The sequence below is a fragment of the Tasmannia lanceolata genome, unplaced genomic scaffold (assembly GCF_043159265.1).
Source record: "Tasmannia lanceolata isolate RefF3 unplaced genomic scaffold, GAP_Taslan_0.1 ptg000003l, whole genome shotgun sequence".
NCBI lineage: Eukaryota > Viridiplantae > Streptophyta > Magnoliopsida > Canellales > Winteraceae > Tasmannia > Tasmannia lanceolata.
Window position 1 is genome coordinate 30,415,672 of NW_027518680.1, and position 18,214 is coordinate 30,433,885.

Genomic DNA, 18,214 nt, shown 5'->3' on the forward strand with positions numbered 1-18,214 from the left:
GGGGTTTGTTTAGATTCAGTGACGTACAGGCTATAGCGGATGAGTGTACTAGTGGATGCGAGTCATGAATCCGGTCGGAAGGTGTTTACTGGCCGTGAGCTACCCTTGGTGCACAAATATCGTTCCGACGATAACTTTTGATCCGCCCGTCAGATCGTCGCGATTCTTATATTGATTCGGGGGTACTCGGGAAGATCCATCGCGCGATGACAGCCCTGGCGGTCATCCGGCTTCCCGACATGCTCGGATCGTCCATCCGGTGTCATCTAGCAGGATTTTTTCGCACTTTCATTTAAACGGACTTCGTACGACAATGCGAGTGAAAACTCTTTATTACTTTGACAATGGAGAGGCATGCTGGGTGCGATCATACCAGCACAAATGCACTGGATCCCATCAGAACTCCGAAGTTAAGCGTGCTTGGGCGAGAGTAGTACTAGGATGGGTGACCTCCTGGGAAGTCCTCGTGTTGCACCCCTGTCACTTTTTTCGGCTATCTACCACTTTTTTCGAACAATCTTTCGGTTCTGGAACATCGATGCGAACTGAAACGCACGTTTAGTGCGTCGCCTCCTACGTTTCGGTTCGGATCTTTTTATTTTCTTCCGGATGGTGAATTCAAAGACGTCCGGTCTTTATTATGGCGGGGTGATAGTGTCGTTTGATTCGATAAACGGAATTCGTTCTGACATTTCATTTGCAGTCAAATTATAGCGGGGGTTTGTTTAGATTCACTGACGTACAGGCTATAGCGGATGAGTGTACTAGTGGATGCGAGTCATGAATCCGGTCGGAAGGTGTTTACTGGCCGTGAGCTACCCTTGGTGCACAAATATCGTTCCGACGATAAATTTTGATCCGCCCGTCAGATCGTGGCGATTCTTATATTGATTCGGGGGTACTCGGGAAGATTAATCGCGCGATGACAGCCCTGGCGGTCATCCGGCTTCCCGACATGCTCGGATCGTCCATCCGGTGTCATCTAGCAGGATTTTTTCGCACTTTCATTTAAACGGACTTCGTACGACAATGCGAGTGGAAACTCTTTATTACTTTGACAATGGAAAGGCATGCTGGGTGCGATCATACCAGCACAAATGCACTGGATCCCATCAGAACTCCGAAGTTAAGCGTGCTTGGGCGAGACTAGTACTAGGATGGGTGACCTCCTGGGAAGTCCTCGTGTTGCACCCCTGTCACTTTTTTCGGCTATCTACCACTTTTTTCGAATAATCTTTCGGTTCTGGAACATCGATGCGAACTGAAACGCACGTTTAGTGCGACGCCTCCTACGTTTCGGTTCGGATCTTTTTATTTTCTTCCGGATGGTGAATTCAAATACGTCCGGTCTTTATTATGGCGGGGTGATAGTGTCGTTTGATTCGATAAACGGAATTCGTTCTGACATTTCATTTGCGGTCAAAATATAGCGGGGGTTTGTTTAGATTCAGTGACGCACAGGCTATAGCGGATGAGTGTACTAGTGGATGCGAGTCATGAATCCGGTCGGAAGGTGTTTACTGGCCGTGAGCTACCCTTGGTGCACAAATATCGTTCCGACGATAACTTTTGATCCGCCCGTCAGATCGTGGCGATTCTTATATTGATTCGGGGGTACTCGGGAAGATTCATTGCGCGATGACAGCCCTGGCAGTCATCCGGCTTCCCGACATGCTCGGATCGTCCATCCGGTGTCATCTAGCAGGATTTTTTCGCACTTTCATTTAAACGGACTTCGTACGACAATGCGAGTGGAAACTCTTTATTACTTTGACAATGAAAAGGCATGCTGGGTGCGATCATACCAGCACAAATGCACTGGATCCCATCAGAACTCCGAAGTTAAGCGTGCTTGGGCGAGAGTAGTACTAGGATGGGTGACCTCCTGAGAAGTCCTCGTGTTGCACCCCTGTCACTTTTTTCGGCTATCTACCACTTTTTTCGAACAATCTTTCGGTTCTGGAACATCGATGCGAACTGAAACGCACGTTTAGTGCGACGCCTCCTACGTTTCGGTTCGGATCTTTTTAATTTCTTCCGGATGGTGAATTCAAAGACGTCCGGTCTTTATTATGGCGGGGTGATAGTGTCGTTTGATTCGATAAACGGAATTCGTTCTGACATTTCATTTGCGGTCAAATTATAGCGGGGGTTTGTTTAGATTCAGTGACGTATAGGCTATAGCGGATGAGTGTACTAGTGGATGCGAGTCATGAATCCGGTCGGAAGGTGTTTACTGGCCGTGAGCTACCCTTGGTGCACAAATATCGTTCCGACGATAACTTTTGATCCGCCCGTCAGATCGTGGCGATTCTTATATTGATTCGGGGGTACTCGGGAAGATTCATCGCGCGATGACAGCCTTGGCGGTCATCCGGCTTCCAGACATGCTCGGATCGTCCATCCGGTGTCATCTAGCAGGATTTTTTCGCACTTTCATTTAAACGGACTTCGTACGACAATGCGAGTGGAAACTCTTTATTACTTTGACAATGGAGAGGCATGCTGGGTGCGATCATACCAGCACAAATGCACTGGATCCCATCAGAACTCCGAAGTTAAGCGTGCTTGGGCGAGAGTAGTACTAGGATGGGTGACCTCCTGGGAAGTCCTCGTGTTGCACCCCTGTCACTTTTTTCGGCTATCTACCACTTTTTTCGAACAATCTTTCGGTTCTGGAACATCGATGCGAACTGAAACGCACGTTTAGTGCGTCGCCTCCTACGTTTCGGTTCGGATCTTTTTATTTTCTTCCGGATGGTGAATTCAAAGACGTCCGGTCTTTATTATGGCGAGGTGATAGTGTCGTTTGATTCGATAAACGGAATTCGTTCTGACATTTCATTTGCGGTCAAATTATAGCGGGGGTTTGTTTAGATTCAGTGACGTACAGGCTATAGCGGATGAGTGTACTAGTGGATGCGAGTCATGAATCCGGTCGGAAGGTGTTTACTGGCCGTGAGCTACCCTTGGTGCACAAATATCGTTCCGACGATAACTTTTGATCCGCCCGTCAGATCGTCGCGATTCTTATATTGATTCGGGGGTACTCGGGAAGATCCATCGCGCGATGACAGCCCTGGCAGTCATCCGGCTTCCCGACATGCTCGGATCGTCCATCCGGTGTCATCTAGCAGGATTTTTTCGCACTTTCATTTAAACGGACTTCGTACGACAATGCGAGTGAAAACTCTTTATTACTTTGACAATGGAGAGGCATGCTGGGTGCGATCATACCAGCACAAATGCACTGGATCCCATCAGAACTCCGAAGTTAAGCGTGCTTGGGCGAGAGTAGTACTAGGATGGGTGACCTCCTGGGAAGTCCTCGTGTTGCACCCCTGTCACTTTTTTCGGCTATCTACCACTTTTTTCGAACAATCTTTCGGTTCTGGAACATCGATGCGAACTGAAACGCACGTTTAGTGCGTCGCCTCCTACGTTTCGGTTCGGATCTTTTTATTTTCTTCCGGATGGTGAATTCAAAGACGTCCGGTCTTTATTATGGCGGGGTGATAGTGTCGTTTGATTCGATAAACGGAATTCGTTCTGACATTTCATTTGCAGTCAAATTATAGCGGGGGTTTGTTTAGATTCACTGACGTACAGGCTATAGCGGATGAGTGTACTAGTGGATGCGAGTCATGAATCCGGTCGGAAGGTGTTTACTGGCCGTGAGCTACCCTTGGTGCACAAATATCGTTCCGACGATAAATTTTGATCCGCCCGTCAGATCGTGGCGATTCTTATATTGATTCGGGGGTACTCGGGAAGATTAATCGCGCGATGACAGCCCTGGCGGTCATCCGGCTTCCCGACATGCTCGGATCGTCCATCCGGTGTCATCTAGCAGGATTTTTTCGCACTTTCATTTAAACGGACTTCGTACGACAATGCGAGTGGAAACTCTTTATTACTTTGACAATGGAAAGGCATGCTGGGTGCGATCATACCAGCACAAATGCACTGGATCCCATCAGAACTCCGAAGTTAAGCGTGCTTGGGCGAGACTAGTACTAGGATGGGTGACCTCCTGGGAAGTCCTCGTGTTGCACCCCTGTCACTTTTTTCGGCTATCTACCACTTTTTTCGAATAATCTTTCGGTTCTGGAACATCGATGCGAACTGAAACGCACGTTTAGTGCGACGCCTCCTACGTTTCGGTTCGGATCTTTTTATTTTCTTCCGGATGGTGAATTCAAATACGTCCGGTCTTTATTATGGCGGGGTGATAGTGTCGTTTGATTCGATAAACGGAATTCGTTCTGACATTTCATTTGCGGTCAAAATATAGCGGGGGTTTGTTTAGATTCAGTGACGCACAGGCTATAGCGGATGAGTGTACTAGTGGATGCGAGTCATGAATCCGGTCGGAAGGTGTTTACTGGCCGTGAGCTACCCTTGGTGCACAAATATCGTTCCGACGATAACTTTTGATCCGCCCGTCAGATCGTGGCGATTCTTATATTGATTCGGGGGTACTCGGGAAGATTCATCGCGCGATGACAGCCCTGGCGGTCATCCGGCTTCCCGACATGCTCGGATCGTCCATCCGGTGTCATCTAGCAGGATTTTTTCGCACTTTCATTTAAACGGACTTCGTACGACAATGCGAGTGGAAACTCTTTATTACTTTGACAATGAAAAGGCATGCTGGGTGCGATCATACCAGCACAAATGCACTGGATCCCATCAGAACTCCGAAGTTAAGCGTGCTTGGGCGAGAGTAGTACTAGGATGGGTGACCTCCTGAGAAGTCCTCGTGTTGCACCCCTGTCACTTTTTTCGGCTATCTACCACTTTTTTCGAACAATCTTTCGGTTCTGGAACATCGATGCGAACTGAAACGCACGTTTAGTGCGACGCCTCCTACGTTTCGGTTCGAGTCTTTTTATTTTCTTCCGGATGGTGAATTCAAAGACGTCCGGTCTTTATTATGGCGGGGTGATAGTGTCGTTTGATTCGATAAACGGAATTCGTTCTGACATTTCATTTGCGGTCAAATTATAGCGGGGGTTTGTTTAGATTCAGTGACGTATAGGCTATAGCGGATGAGTGTACTAGTGGATGCGAGTCATGAATCCGGTCGGAAGGTGTTTACTGGCCGTGAGCTACCCTTGGTGCACAAATATCGTTCCGACGATAATTTTTGATCCGCCCGTCAGATCGTGGCGATTCTTATATTGATTCGGGGGTACTCGGGAAGATTCATCGCGCGATGACAGCCTTGGCGGTCATCCGGCTTCCAGACATGCTCGGATCGTCCATCCGGTGTCATCTAGCAGGATTTTTTCGCACTTTCATTTAAACGGACTTCGTACGACAATGCGAGTGGAAACTCTTTATTACTTTGACAATGGAGAGGCATGCTGGGTGCGATCATACCAGCACAAATGCACTGGATCCCATCAGAACTCCGAAGTTAAGCGTGCTTGGGCGAGAGTAGTACTAGGATGGGTGACCTCCTGGGAAGTCCTCGTGTTGCACCCCTGTCACTTTTTTCGGCTATCTACCACTTTTTTCGAACAATCTTTCGGTTCTGGAACATCGATGCGAACTGAAACGCACGTTTAGTGCGTCGCCTCCTACGTTTCGGTTCGGATCTTTTTATTTTCTTCCGGATGGTGAATTCAAAGACGTCCGGTCTTTATTATGGCGAGGTGATAGTGTCGTTTGATTCGATAAACGGAATTCGTTCTGACATTTCATTTGCGGTCAAATTATAGCGGGGGTTTGTTTAGATTCAGTGACGTACAGGCTATAGCGGATGAGTGTACTAGTGGATGCGAGTCATGAATCCGGTCGGAAGGTGTTTACTGGCCGTGAGCTACCCTTGGTGCACAAATATCGTTCCGACGATAACTTTTGATCCGCCCGTCAGATCGTCGCGATTCTTATATTGATTCGGGGGTACTCGGGAAGATCCATCGCGCGATGACAGCCCTGGCGGTCATCCGGCTTCCCGACATGCTCGGATCGTCCATCCGGTGTCATCTAGCAGGATTTTTTCGCACTTTCATTTAAACGGACTTCGTACGACAATGCGAGTGAAAACTCTTTATTACTTTGACAATGGAGAGGCATGCTGGGTGCGATCATACCAGCACAAATGCACTGGATCCCATCAGAACTCCGAAGTTAAGCGTGCTTGGGCGAGAGTAGTACTAGGATGGGTGACCTCCTGGGAAGTCCTCGTGTTGCACCCCTGTCACTTTTTTCGGCTATCTACCACTTTTTTCGAACAATCTTTCGGTTCTGGAACATCGATGCGAACTGAAACGCACGTTTAGTGCGTCGCCTCCTACGTTTCGGTTCGGATCTTTTTATTTTCTTCCGGATGGTGAATTCAAAGACGTCCGGTCTTTATTATGGCGGGGTGATAGTGTCGTTTGATTCGATAAACGGAATTCGTTCTGACATTTCATTTGCAGTCAAATTATAGCGGGGGTTTGTTTAGATTCACTGACGTACAGGCTATAGCGGATGAGTGTACTAGTGGATGCGAGTCATGAATCCGGTCGGAAGGTGTTTACTGGCCGTGAGCTACCCTTGGTGCACAAATATCGTTCCGACGATAAATTTTGATCCGCCCGTCAGATCGTGGCGATTCTTATATTGATTCGGGGGTACTCGGGAAGATTAATCGCGCGATGACAGCCCTGGCGGTCATCCGGCTTCCCGACATGCTCGGATCGTCCATCCGGTGTCATCTAGCAGGATTTTTTCGCACTTTCATTTAAACGGACTTCGTACGACAATGCGAGTGGAAACTCTTTATTACTTTGACAATGGAAAGGCATGCTGGGTGCGATCATACCAGCACAAATGCACTGGATCCCATCAGAACTCCGAAGTTAAGCGTGCTTGGGCGAGACTAGTACTAGGATGGGTGACCTCCTGGGAAGTCCTCGTGTTGCACCCCTGTCACTTTTTTCGGCTATCTACCACTTTTTTCGAATAATCTTTCGGTTCTGGAACATCGATGCGAACTGAAACGCACGTTTAGTGCGACGCCTCCTACGTTTCGGTTCGGATCTTTTTATTTTCTTCCGGATGGTGAATTCAAATACGTCCGGTCTTTATTATGGCGGGGTGATAGTGTCGTTTGATTCGATAAACGGAATTCGTTCTGACATTTCATTTGCGGTCAAAATATAGCGGGGGTTTGTTTAGATTCAGTGACGCACAGGCTATAGCGGATGAGTGTACTAGTGGATGCGAGTCATGAATCCGGTCGGAAGGTGTTTACTGGCCGTGAGCTACCCTTGGTGCACAAATATCGTTCCGACGATAACTTTTGATCCGCCCGTCAGATCGTGGCGATTCTTATATTGATTCGGGGGTACTCGGGAAGATTCATCGCGCGATGACAGCCCTGGCGGTCATCCGGCTTCCCGACATGCTCGGATCGTCCATCCGGTGTCATCTAGCAGGATTTTTTCGCACTTTCATTTAAACGGACTTCGTACGACAATGCGAGTGGAAACTCTTTATTACTTTGACAATGAAAAGGCATGCTGGGTGCGATCATACCAGCACAAATGCACTGGATCCCATCAGAACTCCGAAGTTAAGCGTGCTTGGGCGAGAGTAGTACTAGGATGGGTGACCTCCTGAGAAGTCCTCGTGTTGCACCCCTGTCACTTTTTTCGGCTATCTACCACTTTTTTCGAACAATCTTTCGGTTCTGGAACATCGATGCGAACTGAAACGCACGTTTAGTGCGTCGCCTCCTACGTTTCGGTTCGGATCTTTTTATTTTCTTCCGGATGGTGAATTCAAAGACGTCCGGTCTTTATTATGGCGAGGTGATAGTGTCGTTTGATTCGATAAACGGAATTCGTTCTGACATTTCATTTGCGGTCAAATTATAGCGGGGGTTTGTTTAGATTCAGTGACGTACAGGCTATAGCGGATGAGTGTACTAGTGGATGCGAGTCATGAATCCGGTCGGAAGGTGTTTACTGGCCGTGAGCTACCCTTGGTGCACAAATATCGTTCCGACGATAACTTTTGATCCGCCCGTCAGATCGTCGCGATTCTTATATTGATTCGGGGGTACTCGGGAAGATCCATCGCGCGATGACAGCCGTGGCGGTCATCCGGCTTCCCGACATGCTCGGATCGTCCATCCGGTGTCATCTAGCAGGATTTTTTCGCACTTTCATTTAAACGGACTTCGTACGACAATGCGAGTGAAAACTCTTTATTACTTTGACAATGGAGAGGCATGCTGGGTGCGATCATACCAGCACAAATGCACTGGATCCCATCAGAACTCCGAAGTTAAGCGTGCTTGGGCGAGAGTAGTACTAGGATGGGTGACCTCCTGGGAAGTCCTCGTGTTGCACCCCTGTCACTTTTTTCGGCTATCTACCACTTTTTTCGAACAATCTTTCGGTTCTGGAACATCGATGCGAACTGAAACGCACGTTTAGTGCGTCGCCTCCTACGTTTCGGTTCGGATCTTTTTATTTTCTTCCGGATGGTGAATTCAAAGACGTCCGGTCTTTATTATGGCGGGGTGATAGTGTCGTTTGATTCGATAAACGGAATTCGTTCTGACATTTCATTTGCAGTCAAATTATAGCGGGGGTTTGTTTAGATTCACTGACGTACAGGCTATAGCGGATGAGTGTACTAGTGGATGCGAGTCATGAATCCGGTCGGAAGGTGTTTACTGGCCGTGAGCTACCCTTGGTGCACAAATATCGTTCCGACGATAAATTTTGATCCGCCCGTCAGATCGTGGCGATTCTTATATTGATTCGGGGGTACTCGGGAAGATTAATCGCGCGATGACAGCCCTGGCGGTCATCCGGCTTCCCGACATGCTCGGATCGTCCATCCGGTGTCATCTAGCAGGATTTTTTCGCACTTTCATTTAAACGGACTTCGTACGACAATGCGAGTGGAAACTCTTTATTACTTTGACAATGGAAAGGCATGCTGGGTGCGATCATACCAGCACAAATGCACTGGATCCCATCAGAACTCCGAAGTTAAGCGTGCTTGGGCGAGACTAGTACTAGGATGGGTGACCTCCTGGGAAGTCCTCGTGTTGCACCCCTGTCACTTTTTTCGGCTATCTACCACTTTTTTCGAATAATCTTTCGGTTCTGGAACATCGATGCGAACTGAAACGCACGTTTAGTGCGACGCCTCCTACGTTTCGGTTCGGATCTTTTTATTTTCTTCCGGATGGTGAATTCAAATACGTCCGGTCTTTATTATGGCGGGGTGATAGTGTCGTTTGATTCGATAAACGGAATTCGTTCTGACATTTCATTTGCGGTCAAAATATAGCGGGGGTTTGTTTAGATTCAGTGACGCACAGGCTATAGCGGATGAGTGTACTAGTGGATGCGAGTCATGAATCCGGTCGGAAGGTGTTTACTGGCCGTGAGCTACCCTTGGTGCACAAATATCGTTCCGACGATAACTTTTGATCCGCCCGTCAGATCGTGGCGATTCTTATATTGATTCGGGGGTACTCGGGAAGATTCATCGCGCGATGACAGCCCTGGCGGTCATCCGGCTTCCCGACATGCTCGGATCGTCCATCCGGTGTCATCTAGCAGGATTTTTTCGCACTTTCATTTAAACGGACTTCGTACGACAATGCGAGTGGAAACTCTTTATTACTTTGACAATGAAAAGGCATGCTGGGTGCGATCATACCAGCACAAATGCACTGGATCCCATCAGAACTCCGAAGTTAAGCGTGCTTGGGCGAGAGTAGTACTAGGATGGGTGACCTCCTGAGAAGTCCTCGTGTTGCACCCCTGTCACTTTTTTCGGCTATCTACCACTTTTTTCGAACAATCTTTCGGTTCTGGAACATCGATGCGAACTGAAACGCACGTTTAGTGCGACGCCTCCTACGTTTCGGTTCGGATCTTTTTATTTTCTTCCGGATGGTGAATTCAAAGACGTCCGGTCTTTATTATGGCGGGGTGATAGTGTCGTTTGATTCGATAAACGGAATTCGTTCTGACATTTCATTTGCGGTCAAATTATAGCGGGGGTTTGTTTAGATTCAGTGACGTATAGGCTATAGCGGATGAGTGTACTTGTGGATGCGAGTCATGAATCCGGTCGGAAGGTGTTTACTGGCCGTGAGCTACCCTTGGTGCACAAATATCGTTCCGACGATAACTTTTGATCCGCCCGTCAGATCGTGGCGATTCTTATATTGATTCGGGGGTACTCGGGAAGATTCATCGCGCGATGACAGCCTTGGCGGTCATCCGGCTTCCAGACATGCTCGGATCGTCCATCCGGTGTCATCTAGCAGGATTTTTTCGCACTTTCATTTAAACGGACTTCGTACGACAATGCGAGTGGAAACTCTTTATTACTTTGACAATGGAGAGGCATGCTGGGTGCGATCATACCAGCACAAATGCACTGGATCCCATCAGAACTCCGAAGTTAAGCGTGCTTGGGCGAGAGTAGTACTAGGATGGGTGACCTCCTGGGAAGTCCTCGTGTTGCACCCCTGTCACTTTTTTCGGCTATCTACCACTTTTTTCGAACAATCTTTCGGTTCTGGAACATCGATGCGAACTGAAACGCACGTTTAGTGCGTCGCCTCCTACGTTTCGGTTCGGATCTTTTTATTTTCTTCCGGATGGTGAATTCAAAGACGTCCGGTCTTTATTATGGCGAGGTGATAGTGTCGTTTGATTCGATAAACGGAATTCGTTCTGACATTTCATTTGCGGTCAAATTATAGCGGGGGTTTGTTTAGATTCAGTGACGTACAGGCTATAGCGGATGAGTGTACTAGTGGATGCGAGTCATGAATCCGGTCGGAAGGTGTTTACTGGCCGTGAGCTACCCTTGGTGCACAAATATCGTTCCGACGATAACTTTTGATCCGCCCGTCAGATCGTCGCGATTCTTATATTGATTCGGGGGTACTCGGGAAGATCCATCGCGCGATGACAGCCCTGGCGGTCATCCGGCTTCCCGACATGCTCGGATCGTCCATCCGGTGTCATCTAGCAGGATTTTTTCGCACTTTCATTTAAACGGACTTCGTACGACAATGCGAGTGAAAACTCTTTATTACTTTGACAATGGAGAGGCATGCTGGGTGCGATCATACCAGCACAAATGCACTGGATCCCATCAGAACTCCGAAGTTAAGCGTGCTTGGGCGAGAGTAGTACTAGGATGGGTGACCTCCTGGGAAGTCCTCGTGTTGCACCCCTGTCACTTTTTTCGGCTATCTACCACTTTTTTCGAACAATCTTTCGGTTCTGGAACATCGATGCGAACTGAAACGCACGTTTAGTGCGTCGCCTCCTACGTTTCGGTTCGGATCTTTTTATTTTCTTCCGGATGGTGAATTCAAAGACGTCCGGTCTTTATTATGGCGGGGTGATAGTGTCGTTTGATTCGATAAACGGAATTCGTTCTGACATTTCATTTGCAGTCAAATTATAGCGGGGGTTTGTTTAGATTCACTGACGTACAGGCTATAGCGGATGAGTGTACTAGTGGATGCGAGTCATGAATCCGGTCGGAAGGTGTTTACTGGCCGTGAGCTACCCTTGGTGCACAAATATCGTTCCGACGATAAATTTTGATCCGCCCGTCAGATCGTGGCGATTCTTATATTGATTCGGGGGTACTCGGGAAGATTAATCGCGCGATGACAGCCCTGGCGGTCATCCGGCTTCCCGACATGCTCGGATCGTCCATCCGGTGTCATCTAGCAGGATTTTTTCGCACTTTCATTTAAACGGACTTCGTACGACAATGCGAGTGGAAACTCTTTATTACTTTGACAATGGAAAGGCATGCTGGGTGCGATCATACCAGCACAAATGCACTGGATCCCATCAGAACTCCGAAGTTAAGCGTGCTTGGGCGAGACTAGTACTAGGATGGGTGACCTCCTGGGAAGTCCTCGTGTTGCACCCCTGTCACTTTTTTCGGCTATCTACCACTTTTTTCGAATAATCTTTCGGTTCTGGAACATCGATGCGAACTGAAACGCACGTTTAGTGCGACGCCTCCTACGTTTCGGTTCGGATCTTTTTATTTTCTTCCGGATGGTGAATTCAAATACGTCCGGTCTTTATTATGGCGGGGTGATAGTGTCGTTTGATTCGATAAACGGAATTCGTTCTGACATTTCATTTGCGGTCAAAATATAGCGGGGGTTTGTTTAGATTCAGTGACGCACAGGCTATAGCGGATGAGTGTACTAGTGGATGCGAGTCATGAATCCGGTCGGAAGGTGTTTACTGGCCGTGAGCTACCCTTGGTGCACAAATATCGTTCCGACGATAACTTTTGATCCGCCCGTCAGATCGTGGCGATTCTTATATTGATTCGGGGGTACTCGGGAAGATTCATTGCGCGATGACAGCCCTGGCAGTCATCCGGCTTCCCGACATGCTCGGATCGTCCATCCGGTGTCATCTAGCAGGATTTTTTCGCACTTTCATTTAAACGGACTTCGTACGACAATGCGAGTGGAAACTCTTTATTACTTTGACAATGAAAAGGCATGCTGGGTGCGATCATACCAGCACAAATGCACTGGATCCCATCAGAACTCCGAAGTTAAGCGTGCTTGGGCGAGAGTAGTACTAGGATGGGTGACCTCCTGAGAAGTCCTCGTGTTGCACCCCTGTCACTTTTTTCGGCTATCTACCACTTTTTTCGAACAATCTTTCGGTTCTGGAACATCGATGCGAACTGAAACGCACGTTTAGTGCGACGCCTCCTACGTTTCGGTTCGGATCTTTTTAATTTCTTCCGGATGGTGAATTCAAAGACGTCCGGTCTTTATTATGGCGGGGTGATAGTGTCGTTTGATTCGATAAACGGAATTCGTTCTGACATTTCATTTGCGGTCAAATTATAGCGGGGGTTTGTTTAGATTCAGTGACGTATAGGCTATAGCGGATGAGTGTACTAGTGGATGCGAGTCATGAATCCGGTCGGAAGGTGTTTACTGGCCGTGAGCTACCCTTGGTGCACAAATATCGTTCCGACGATAACTTTTGATCCGCCCGTCAGATCGTGGCGATTCTTATATTGATTCGGGGGTACTCGGGAAGATTCATCGCGCGATGACAGCCTTGGCGGTCATCCGGCTTCCAGACATGCTCGGATCGTCCATCCGGTGTCATCTAGCAGGATTTTTTCGCACTTTCATTTAAACGGACTTCGTACGACAATGCGAGTGGAAACTCTTTATTACTTTGACAATGGAGAGGCATGCTGGGTGCGATCATACCAGCACAAATGCACTGGATCCCATCAGAACTCCGAAGTTAAGCGTGCTTGGGCGAGAGTAGTACTAGGATGGGTGACCTCCTGGGAAGTCCTCGTGTTGCACCCCTGTCACTTTTTTCGGCTATCTACCACTTTTTTCGAACAATCTTTCGGTTCTGGAACATCGATGCGCACTGAAACGCACGTTTAGTGCGTCGCCTCCTACGTTTCGGTTCGGATCTTTTTATTTTCTTCCGGATGGTGAATTCAAAGACGTCCGGTCTTTATTATGGCGAGGTGATAGTGTCGTTTGATTCGATAAACGGAATTCGTTCTGACATTTCATTTGCGGTCAAATTATAGCGGGGGTTTGTTTAGATTCAGTGACGTACAGGCTATAGCGGATGAGTGTACTAGTGGATGCGAGTCATGAATCCGGTCGGAAGGTGTTTACTGGCCGTGAGCTACCCTTGGTGCACAAATATCGTTCCGACGATAACTTTTGATCCGCCCGTCAGATCGTCGCGATTCTTATATTGATTCGGGGGTACTCGGGAAGATCCATCGCGCGATGACAGCCCTGGCGGTCATCCGGCTTCCCGACATGCTCGGATCGTCCATCCGGTGTCATCTAGCAGGATTTTTTCGCACTTTCATTTAAACGGACTTCGTACGACAATGCGAGTGAAAACTCTTTATTACTTTGACAATGGAGAGGCATGCTGGGTGCGATCATACCAGCACAAATGCACTGGATCCCATCAGAACTCCGAAGTTAAGCGTGCTTGGGCGAGAGTAGTACTAGGATGGGTGACCTCCTGGGAAGTCCTCGTGTTGCACCCCTGTCACTTTTTTCGGCTATCTACCACTTTTTTCGAACAATCTTTCGGTTCTGGAACATCGATGCGAACTGAAACGCACGTTTAGTGCGTCGCCTCCTACGTTTCGGTTCGGATCTTTTTATTTTCTTCCGGATGGTGAATTCAAAGACGTCCGGTCTTTATTATGGCGGGGTGATAGTGTCGTTTGATTCGATAAACGGAATTCGTTCTGACATTTCATTTGCAGTCAAATTATAGCGGGGGTTTGTTTAGATTCACTGACGTACAGGCTATAGCGGATGAGTGTACTAGTGGATGCGAGTCATGAATCCGGTCGGAAGGTGTTTACTGGCCGTGAGCTACCCTTGGTGCACAAATATCGTTCCGACGATAACTTTTGATCCGCCCGTCAGATCGTGGCGATTCTTATATTGATTCGGGGGTACTCGGGAAGATTAATCGCGCGATGACAGCCCTGGCGGTCATCCGGCTTCCCGACATGCTCGGATCGTCCATCCGGTGTCATCTAGCAGGATTTTTTCGCACTTTCATTTAAACGGACTTCGTACGACAATGCGAGTGGAAACTCTTTATTACTTTGACAATGGAAAGGCATGCTGGGTGCGATCATACCAGCACAAATGCACTGGATCCCATCAGAACTCCGAAGTTAAGCGTGCTTGGGCGAGACTAGTACTAGGATGGGTGACCTCCTGGGAAGTCCTCGTGTTGCACCCCTGTCACTTTTTTCGGCTATCTACCACTTTTTTCGAATAATCTTTCGGTTCTGGAACATCGATGCGAACTGAAACGCACGTTTAGTGCGACGCCTCCTACGTTTCGGTTCGGATCTTTTTATTTTCTTCCGGATGGTGAATTCAAATACGTCCGGTCTTTATTATGGCGGGGTGATAGTGTCGTTTGATTCGATAAACGGAATTCGTTCTGACATTTCATTTGCGGTCAAAATATAGCGGGGGTTTGTTTAGATTCAGTGACGCACAGGCTATAGCGGATGAGTGTACTAGTGGATGCGAGTCATGAATCCGGTCGGAAGGTGTTTACTGGCCGTGAGCTACCCTTGGTGCACAAATATCGTTCCGACGATAACTTTTGATCCGCCCGTCAGATCGTGGCGATTCTTATATTGATTCGGGGGTACTCGGGAAGATTCATCGCGCGATGACAGCCCTGGCGGTCATCCGGCTTCCCGACATGCTCGGATCCTCCATCCGGTGTCATCTAGCAGGATTTTTTCGCACTTTCATTTAAACGGACTTCGTACGACAATGCGAGTGGAAACTCTTTATTACTCTGACAATGGAGAGGCATGCTGGGTGCGATCATACCAGCACAAATGCACTGGATCCCATCAGAACTCCGAAGTTAAGCGTGCTTGGGTGAGAGTAGTACTAGGATGGGTGACCTCCTGGGAAGTCCTCGTGTTGCACCCCTGTCACTTTTTTCGGCTATCTACCACTTTTTTCGAACAATCTTTCGGTTCTGGAACATCGATGCGAACTGAAACGCACGTTTAGTGCGTTGCCTCATACGTTTCGGTTCGGATCTTTTTATTTTCTTCCGGATGGTGAATTCAAAGACGTCCGGTCTTTATTATGGCGGGCTGATAGTGTCGTTTGATTCGATAAACGGAATTCGTTCTGACATTTCATTTGCGGTCAAATTATAGCGGGGGTTTGTTTAGATTCAGTGACGTACAGGCTATAGCGGATGAGTGTACTAGTGGATGCGAGTCATGAATCCGGTCGGAAGGTGTTTACTGGCCGTGAGCTACCCTTGGTGCACAAATATCGTTCCGACGATAACTTTTGATCCGCCCGTCAGATCGTGGCGATTCTTATATTGATTCGGGGGTACTCGGGAAGATTCATCGCGCGATGACAGCCTTGGCGGTCATTCGGCTTCCAGACATGCTCGGATCGTCCATCCGGTGTCATCAAGCAGGATTTTTTCGCACTTTCATTTAAACGGACTTCGTACGACAATGCGAGTGGAAACTCTTTATTACTTTGACAATGGAGAGGCATGCTGGGTGCGATCATACCAGCACAAATGCACTGGATCCCATCAGAACTCCGAAGTTAAGCGTGCTTGGGCGAGAGTAGTACTAGGATGGGTGACCTCCTGGGAAGTCCTCGTGTTGCACCCCTGTCACTTTTTTCGGCTATCTACCACTTTTTTCGAACAATCTTTCGGTTCTGGAACATCGATGCGAACTGAAACGCACGTTTAGTGCGTCGCCTCCTACGTTTCGGTTCGGATCTTTTTATTTTCTTCCGGATGGTGAATTCAAAGACGTCCGGTCTTTATTATGGCGAGGTGATAGTGTCGTTTGATTCGATAAACGGAATTCGTTCTGACATTTCATTTGCGGTCAAATTATAGCGGGGGTTTGTTTAGATTCAGTGACGTACAGGCTATAGCGGATGAGTGTACTAGTGGATGCGAGTCATGAATCCGGTCGGAAGGTGTTTACTGGCCGTGAGCTACCCTTGGTGCACAAATATCGTTCCGACGATAACTTTTGATCCGCCCGTCAGATCGTCGCGATTCTTATATTGATTCGGGGGTACTCGGGAAGATTAATCGCGCGATGACAGCCCTGGCGGTCATCCGGCTTCCCGACATGCTCGGATCCTCCATCCGGTGTCATCTAGCAGGATTTTTTCGCACTTTCATTTAAACGGACTTCGTACGACAATGCGAGTGGAAACTCTTTATTACTCTGACAATGGAGAGGCATGCTGGGTGCGATCATACCAGCACAAATGCACTGGATCCCATCAGAACTCCGAAGTTAAGCGTGCTTGGGCGAGAGTAGTACTAGGATGGGTGACCTCCTGGGAAGTCCTCGTGTTGCACCCCTGTCACTTTTTTCGAACAATCTTTCGGTTCTGGAACATCGATGCGAACTGAAACGCACGTTTAGTGCGTCGCCTCCTACGTTTCGGTTCGGATCTTTTTATTTTCTTCCGGATGGTGAATTCAAAGACGTCCGGTCTTTATTATGGCGGGGTGATAGTGTCGTTTGATTCGATAAACGGAATTCGTTCTGACATTTCATTTGCGGTCAAATTATAGCGGGGGTTTGTTTAGATTCAGTGACGTACAGGCTATAGCGGATGAGTGTACTAGTGGATGCGAGTCATGAATCCGGTCGGAAGGTGTTTACTGGCCGTGAGCTACCCTTGGTGCACAAATATCGTTCCGACGATAACTTTTGATCCGCCCGTCAGATCGTAGCGATTCTTATATTGATTCGGGGGTACTCGGGAAGATTAATTGCGCGGCGAGAGTAGTACTAGGATGGGTGACCTCCTGGGAAGTCCTCGTGTTGCACCCCTGTCACTTTTTTCAGCTATCTACCACTTTTTTCGAACAATCTTTCGGTTCTGGAACATCGATGCGAACTGAAACGCACGTTTAGTGCGTCGCCTCCTACGTTTCGGTTCGGATCTTTTTATTTTCTTCCGGATGGTGAATTCAAAGACGTCCGGTCTTTATTATGGCGGGGTGATAGTGTCGTTTGATTCGATAAACGGAATTCGTTCTGACATTTCATTTGCGGTCAAATTATAGCGGGGGTTTGTTTAGATTCAGTGACGTACAGGCTATAGCGGATGAGTGTACTAGTGGATGCGAGTCATGAATCCGGTCGGAAGGTGTTTACTGGCCGTGAGCTACCCTTGGTGCACAAATATCGTTCCGACGATAACTTTTGATCCGCCCGTCAGATCGTCGCGATTCTTATATTGATTCGGGGGTACTCGGGAAGATTCATCGCGCGATGACAGCCCTGGCGGTCATCCGGCTTCCAGACATGCTCGGATCGTCCATCCGGTGTCATCTAGCAGGATTTTTTCGCACTTTTATTTAAACGGACTTCGTACGACAATGCGAGTGGAAACTCTTTATTACTTTGACAATGGAGAGGCATGCTGGGTGCGATCATACCAGCACAAATGCACTGGATACCATCAGAACTCCGAAGTTAAGCGTGCTTGGGCGAGAGTAGTACTAGGATGGGTGACCGCCTGGGAAGTCCTCGTGTTGCACCCCTGTCACTTTTTTCGGCTATCTACCACTTTTTTCGAACAATCTTTCGGTTCTGGAACATCGATGCGAACTGAAAC

The 18,214-nt window shown here is 48.1% G+C and overlaps 25 non-coding genes across 25 annotated transcripts; all 25 read left to right on the forward strand.

Annotated features, from left to right (window-relative positions):
- Positions 1-359: 359 nt before the first annotated feature.
- LOC143871458 (5S ribosomal RNA) lies at positions 360-478 on the forward strand. The gene has a single exon (XR_013246223.1). It is a non-coding gene; the product is annotated as a 5S ribosomal RNA (ribosomal RNA).
- Positions 479-1,075: 597 nt separating this feature from the next.
- LOC143873161 (5S ribosomal RNA) lies at positions 1,076-1,194 on the forward strand. Its single transcript, XR_013247883.1, has one exon. It is a non-coding gene; the product is annotated as a 5S ribosomal RNA (ribosomal RNA).
- A 597-nt stretch (positions 1,195-1,791) lies between these two features.
- On the forward strand, positions 1,792-1,910 carry LOC143873051 (5S ribosomal RNA). Its single transcript, XR_013247776.1, has one exon. It is a non-coding gene; the product is annotated as a 5S ribosomal RNA (ribosomal RNA).
- A 597-nt stretch (positions 1,911-2,507) lies between these two features.
- Positions 2,508-2,626, forward strand: LOC143871459 (5S ribosomal RNA). The gene has a single exon (XR_013246224.1). It is a non-coding gene; the product is annotated as a 5S ribosomal RNA (ribosomal RNA).
- Positions 2,627-3,223: 597 nt separating this feature from the next.
- Positions 3,224-3,342, forward strand: LOC143871460 (5S ribosomal RNA). Its single transcript, XR_013246225.1, has one exon. It is a non-coding gene; the product is annotated as a 5S ribosomal RNA (ribosomal RNA).
- A 597-nt stretch (positions 3,343-3,939) lies between these two features.
- On the forward strand, positions 3,940-4,058 carry LOC143873162 (5S ribosomal RNA). Its single transcript, XR_013247884.1, has one exon. It is a non-coding gene; the product is annotated as a 5S ribosomal RNA (ribosomal RNA).
- Positions 4,059-4,655: 597 nt separating this feature from the next.
- On the forward strand, positions 4,656-4,774 carry LOC143873053 (5S ribosomal RNA). Its single transcript, XR_013247778.1, has one exon. It is a non-coding gene; the product is annotated as a 5S ribosomal RNA (ribosomal RNA).
- Positions 4,775-5,371: 597 nt separating this feature from the next.
- LOC143871461 (5S ribosomal RNA) lies at positions 5,372-5,490 on the forward strand. The gene has a single exon (XR_013246226.1). It is a non-coding gene; the product is annotated as a 5S ribosomal RNA (ribosomal RNA).
- Positions 5,491-6,087: 597 nt separating this feature from the next.
- LOC143871462 (5S ribosomal RNA) lies at positions 6,088-6,206 on the forward strand. The gene has a single exon (XR_013246227.1). It is a non-coding gene; the product is annotated as a 5S ribosomal RNA (ribosomal RNA).
- Positions 6,207-6,803: 597 nt separating this feature from the next.
- On the forward strand, positions 6,804-6,922 carry LOC143873163 (5S ribosomal RNA). The gene has a single exon (XR_013247885.1). It is a non-coding gene; the product is annotated as a 5S ribosomal RNA (ribosomal RNA).
- Positions 6,923-7,519: 597 nt separating this feature from the next.
- On the forward strand, positions 7,520-7,638 carry LOC143873055 (5S ribosomal RNA). The gene has a single exon (XR_013247779.1). It is a non-coding gene; the product is annotated as a 5S ribosomal RNA (ribosomal RNA).
- Positions 7,639-8,235: 597 nt separating this feature from the next.
- Positions 8,236-8,354, forward strand: LOC143871463 (5S ribosomal RNA). The gene has a single exon (XR_013246228.1). It is a non-coding gene; the product is annotated as a 5S ribosomal RNA (ribosomal RNA).
- A 597-nt stretch (positions 8,355-8,951) lies between these two features.
- On the forward strand, positions 8,952-9,070 carry LOC143873164 (5S ribosomal RNA). The gene has a single exon (XR_013247886.1). It is a non-coding gene; the product is annotated as a 5S ribosomal RNA (ribosomal RNA).
- A 597-nt stretch (positions 9,071-9,667) lies between these two features.
- Positions 9,668-9,786, forward strand: LOC143873056 (5S ribosomal RNA). The gene has a single exon (XR_013247780.1). It is a non-coding gene; the product is annotated as a 5S ribosomal RNA (ribosomal RNA).
- Positions 9,787-10,383: 597 nt separating this feature from the next.
- LOC143871464 (5S ribosomal RNA) lies at positions 10,384-10,502 on the forward strand. Its single transcript, XR_013246229.1, has one exon. It is a non-coding gene; the product is annotated as a 5S ribosomal RNA (ribosomal RNA).
- Positions 10,503-11,099: 597 nt separating this feature from the next.
- Positions 11,100-11,218, forward strand: LOC143871465 (5S ribosomal RNA). Its single transcript, XR_013246230.1, has one exon. It is a non-coding gene; the product is annotated as a 5S ribosomal RNA (ribosomal RNA).
- Positions 11,219-11,815: 597 nt separating this feature from the next.
- LOC143873165 (5S ribosomal RNA) lies at positions 11,816-11,934 on the forward strand. The gene has a single exon (XR_013247887.1). It is a non-coding gene; the product is annotated as a 5S ribosomal RNA (ribosomal RNA).
- A 597-nt stretch (positions 11,935-12,531) lies between these two features.
- Positions 12,532-12,650, forward strand: LOC143873057 (5S ribosomal RNA). The gene has a single exon (XR_013247781.1). It is a non-coding gene; the product is annotated as a 5S ribosomal RNA (ribosomal RNA).
- A 597-nt stretch (positions 12,651-13,247) lies between these two features.
- Positions 13,248-13,366, forward strand: LOC143871466 (5S ribosomal RNA). Its single transcript, XR_013246231.1, has one exon. It is a non-coding gene; the product is annotated as a 5S ribosomal RNA (ribosomal RNA).
- Positions 13,367-13,963: 597 nt separating this feature from the next.
- LOC143871467 (5S ribosomal RNA) lies at positions 13,964-14,082 on the forward strand. Its single transcript, XR_013246232.1, has one exon. It is a non-coding gene; the product is annotated as a 5S ribosomal RNA (ribosomal RNA).
- A 597-nt stretch (positions 14,083-14,679) lies between these two features.
- Positions 14,680-14,798, forward strand: LOC143873166 (5S ribosomal RNA). Its single transcript, XR_013247888.1, has one exon. It is a non-coding gene; the product is annotated as a 5S ribosomal RNA (ribosomal RNA).
- Positions 14,799-15,395: 597 nt separating this feature from the next.
- LOC143873566 (5S ribosomal RNA) lies at positions 15,396-15,514 on the forward strand. The gene has a single exon (XR_013248271.1). It is a non-coding gene; the product is annotated as a 5S ribosomal RNA (ribosomal RNA).
- Positions 15,515-16,111: 597 nt separating this feature from the next.
- On the forward strand, positions 16,112-16,230 carry LOC143871469 (5S ribosomal RNA). The gene has a single exon (XR_013246234.1). It is a non-coding gene; the product is annotated as a 5S ribosomal RNA (ribosomal RNA).
- Positions 16,231-16,827: 597 nt separating this feature from the next.
- On the forward strand, positions 16,828-16,946 carry LOC143871470 (5S ribosomal RNA). Its single transcript, XR_013246235.1, has one exon. It is a non-coding gene; the product is annotated as a 5S ribosomal RNA (ribosomal RNA).
- A 1,075-nt stretch (positions 16,947-18,021) lies between these two features.
- Positions 18,022-18,140, forward strand: LOC143874559 (5S ribosomal RNA). The gene has a single exon (XR_013249235.1). It is a non-coding gene; the product is annotated as a 5S ribosomal RNA (ribosomal RNA).
- The last annotated feature ends 74 nt before the right edge of the window (positions 18,141-18,214 follow it).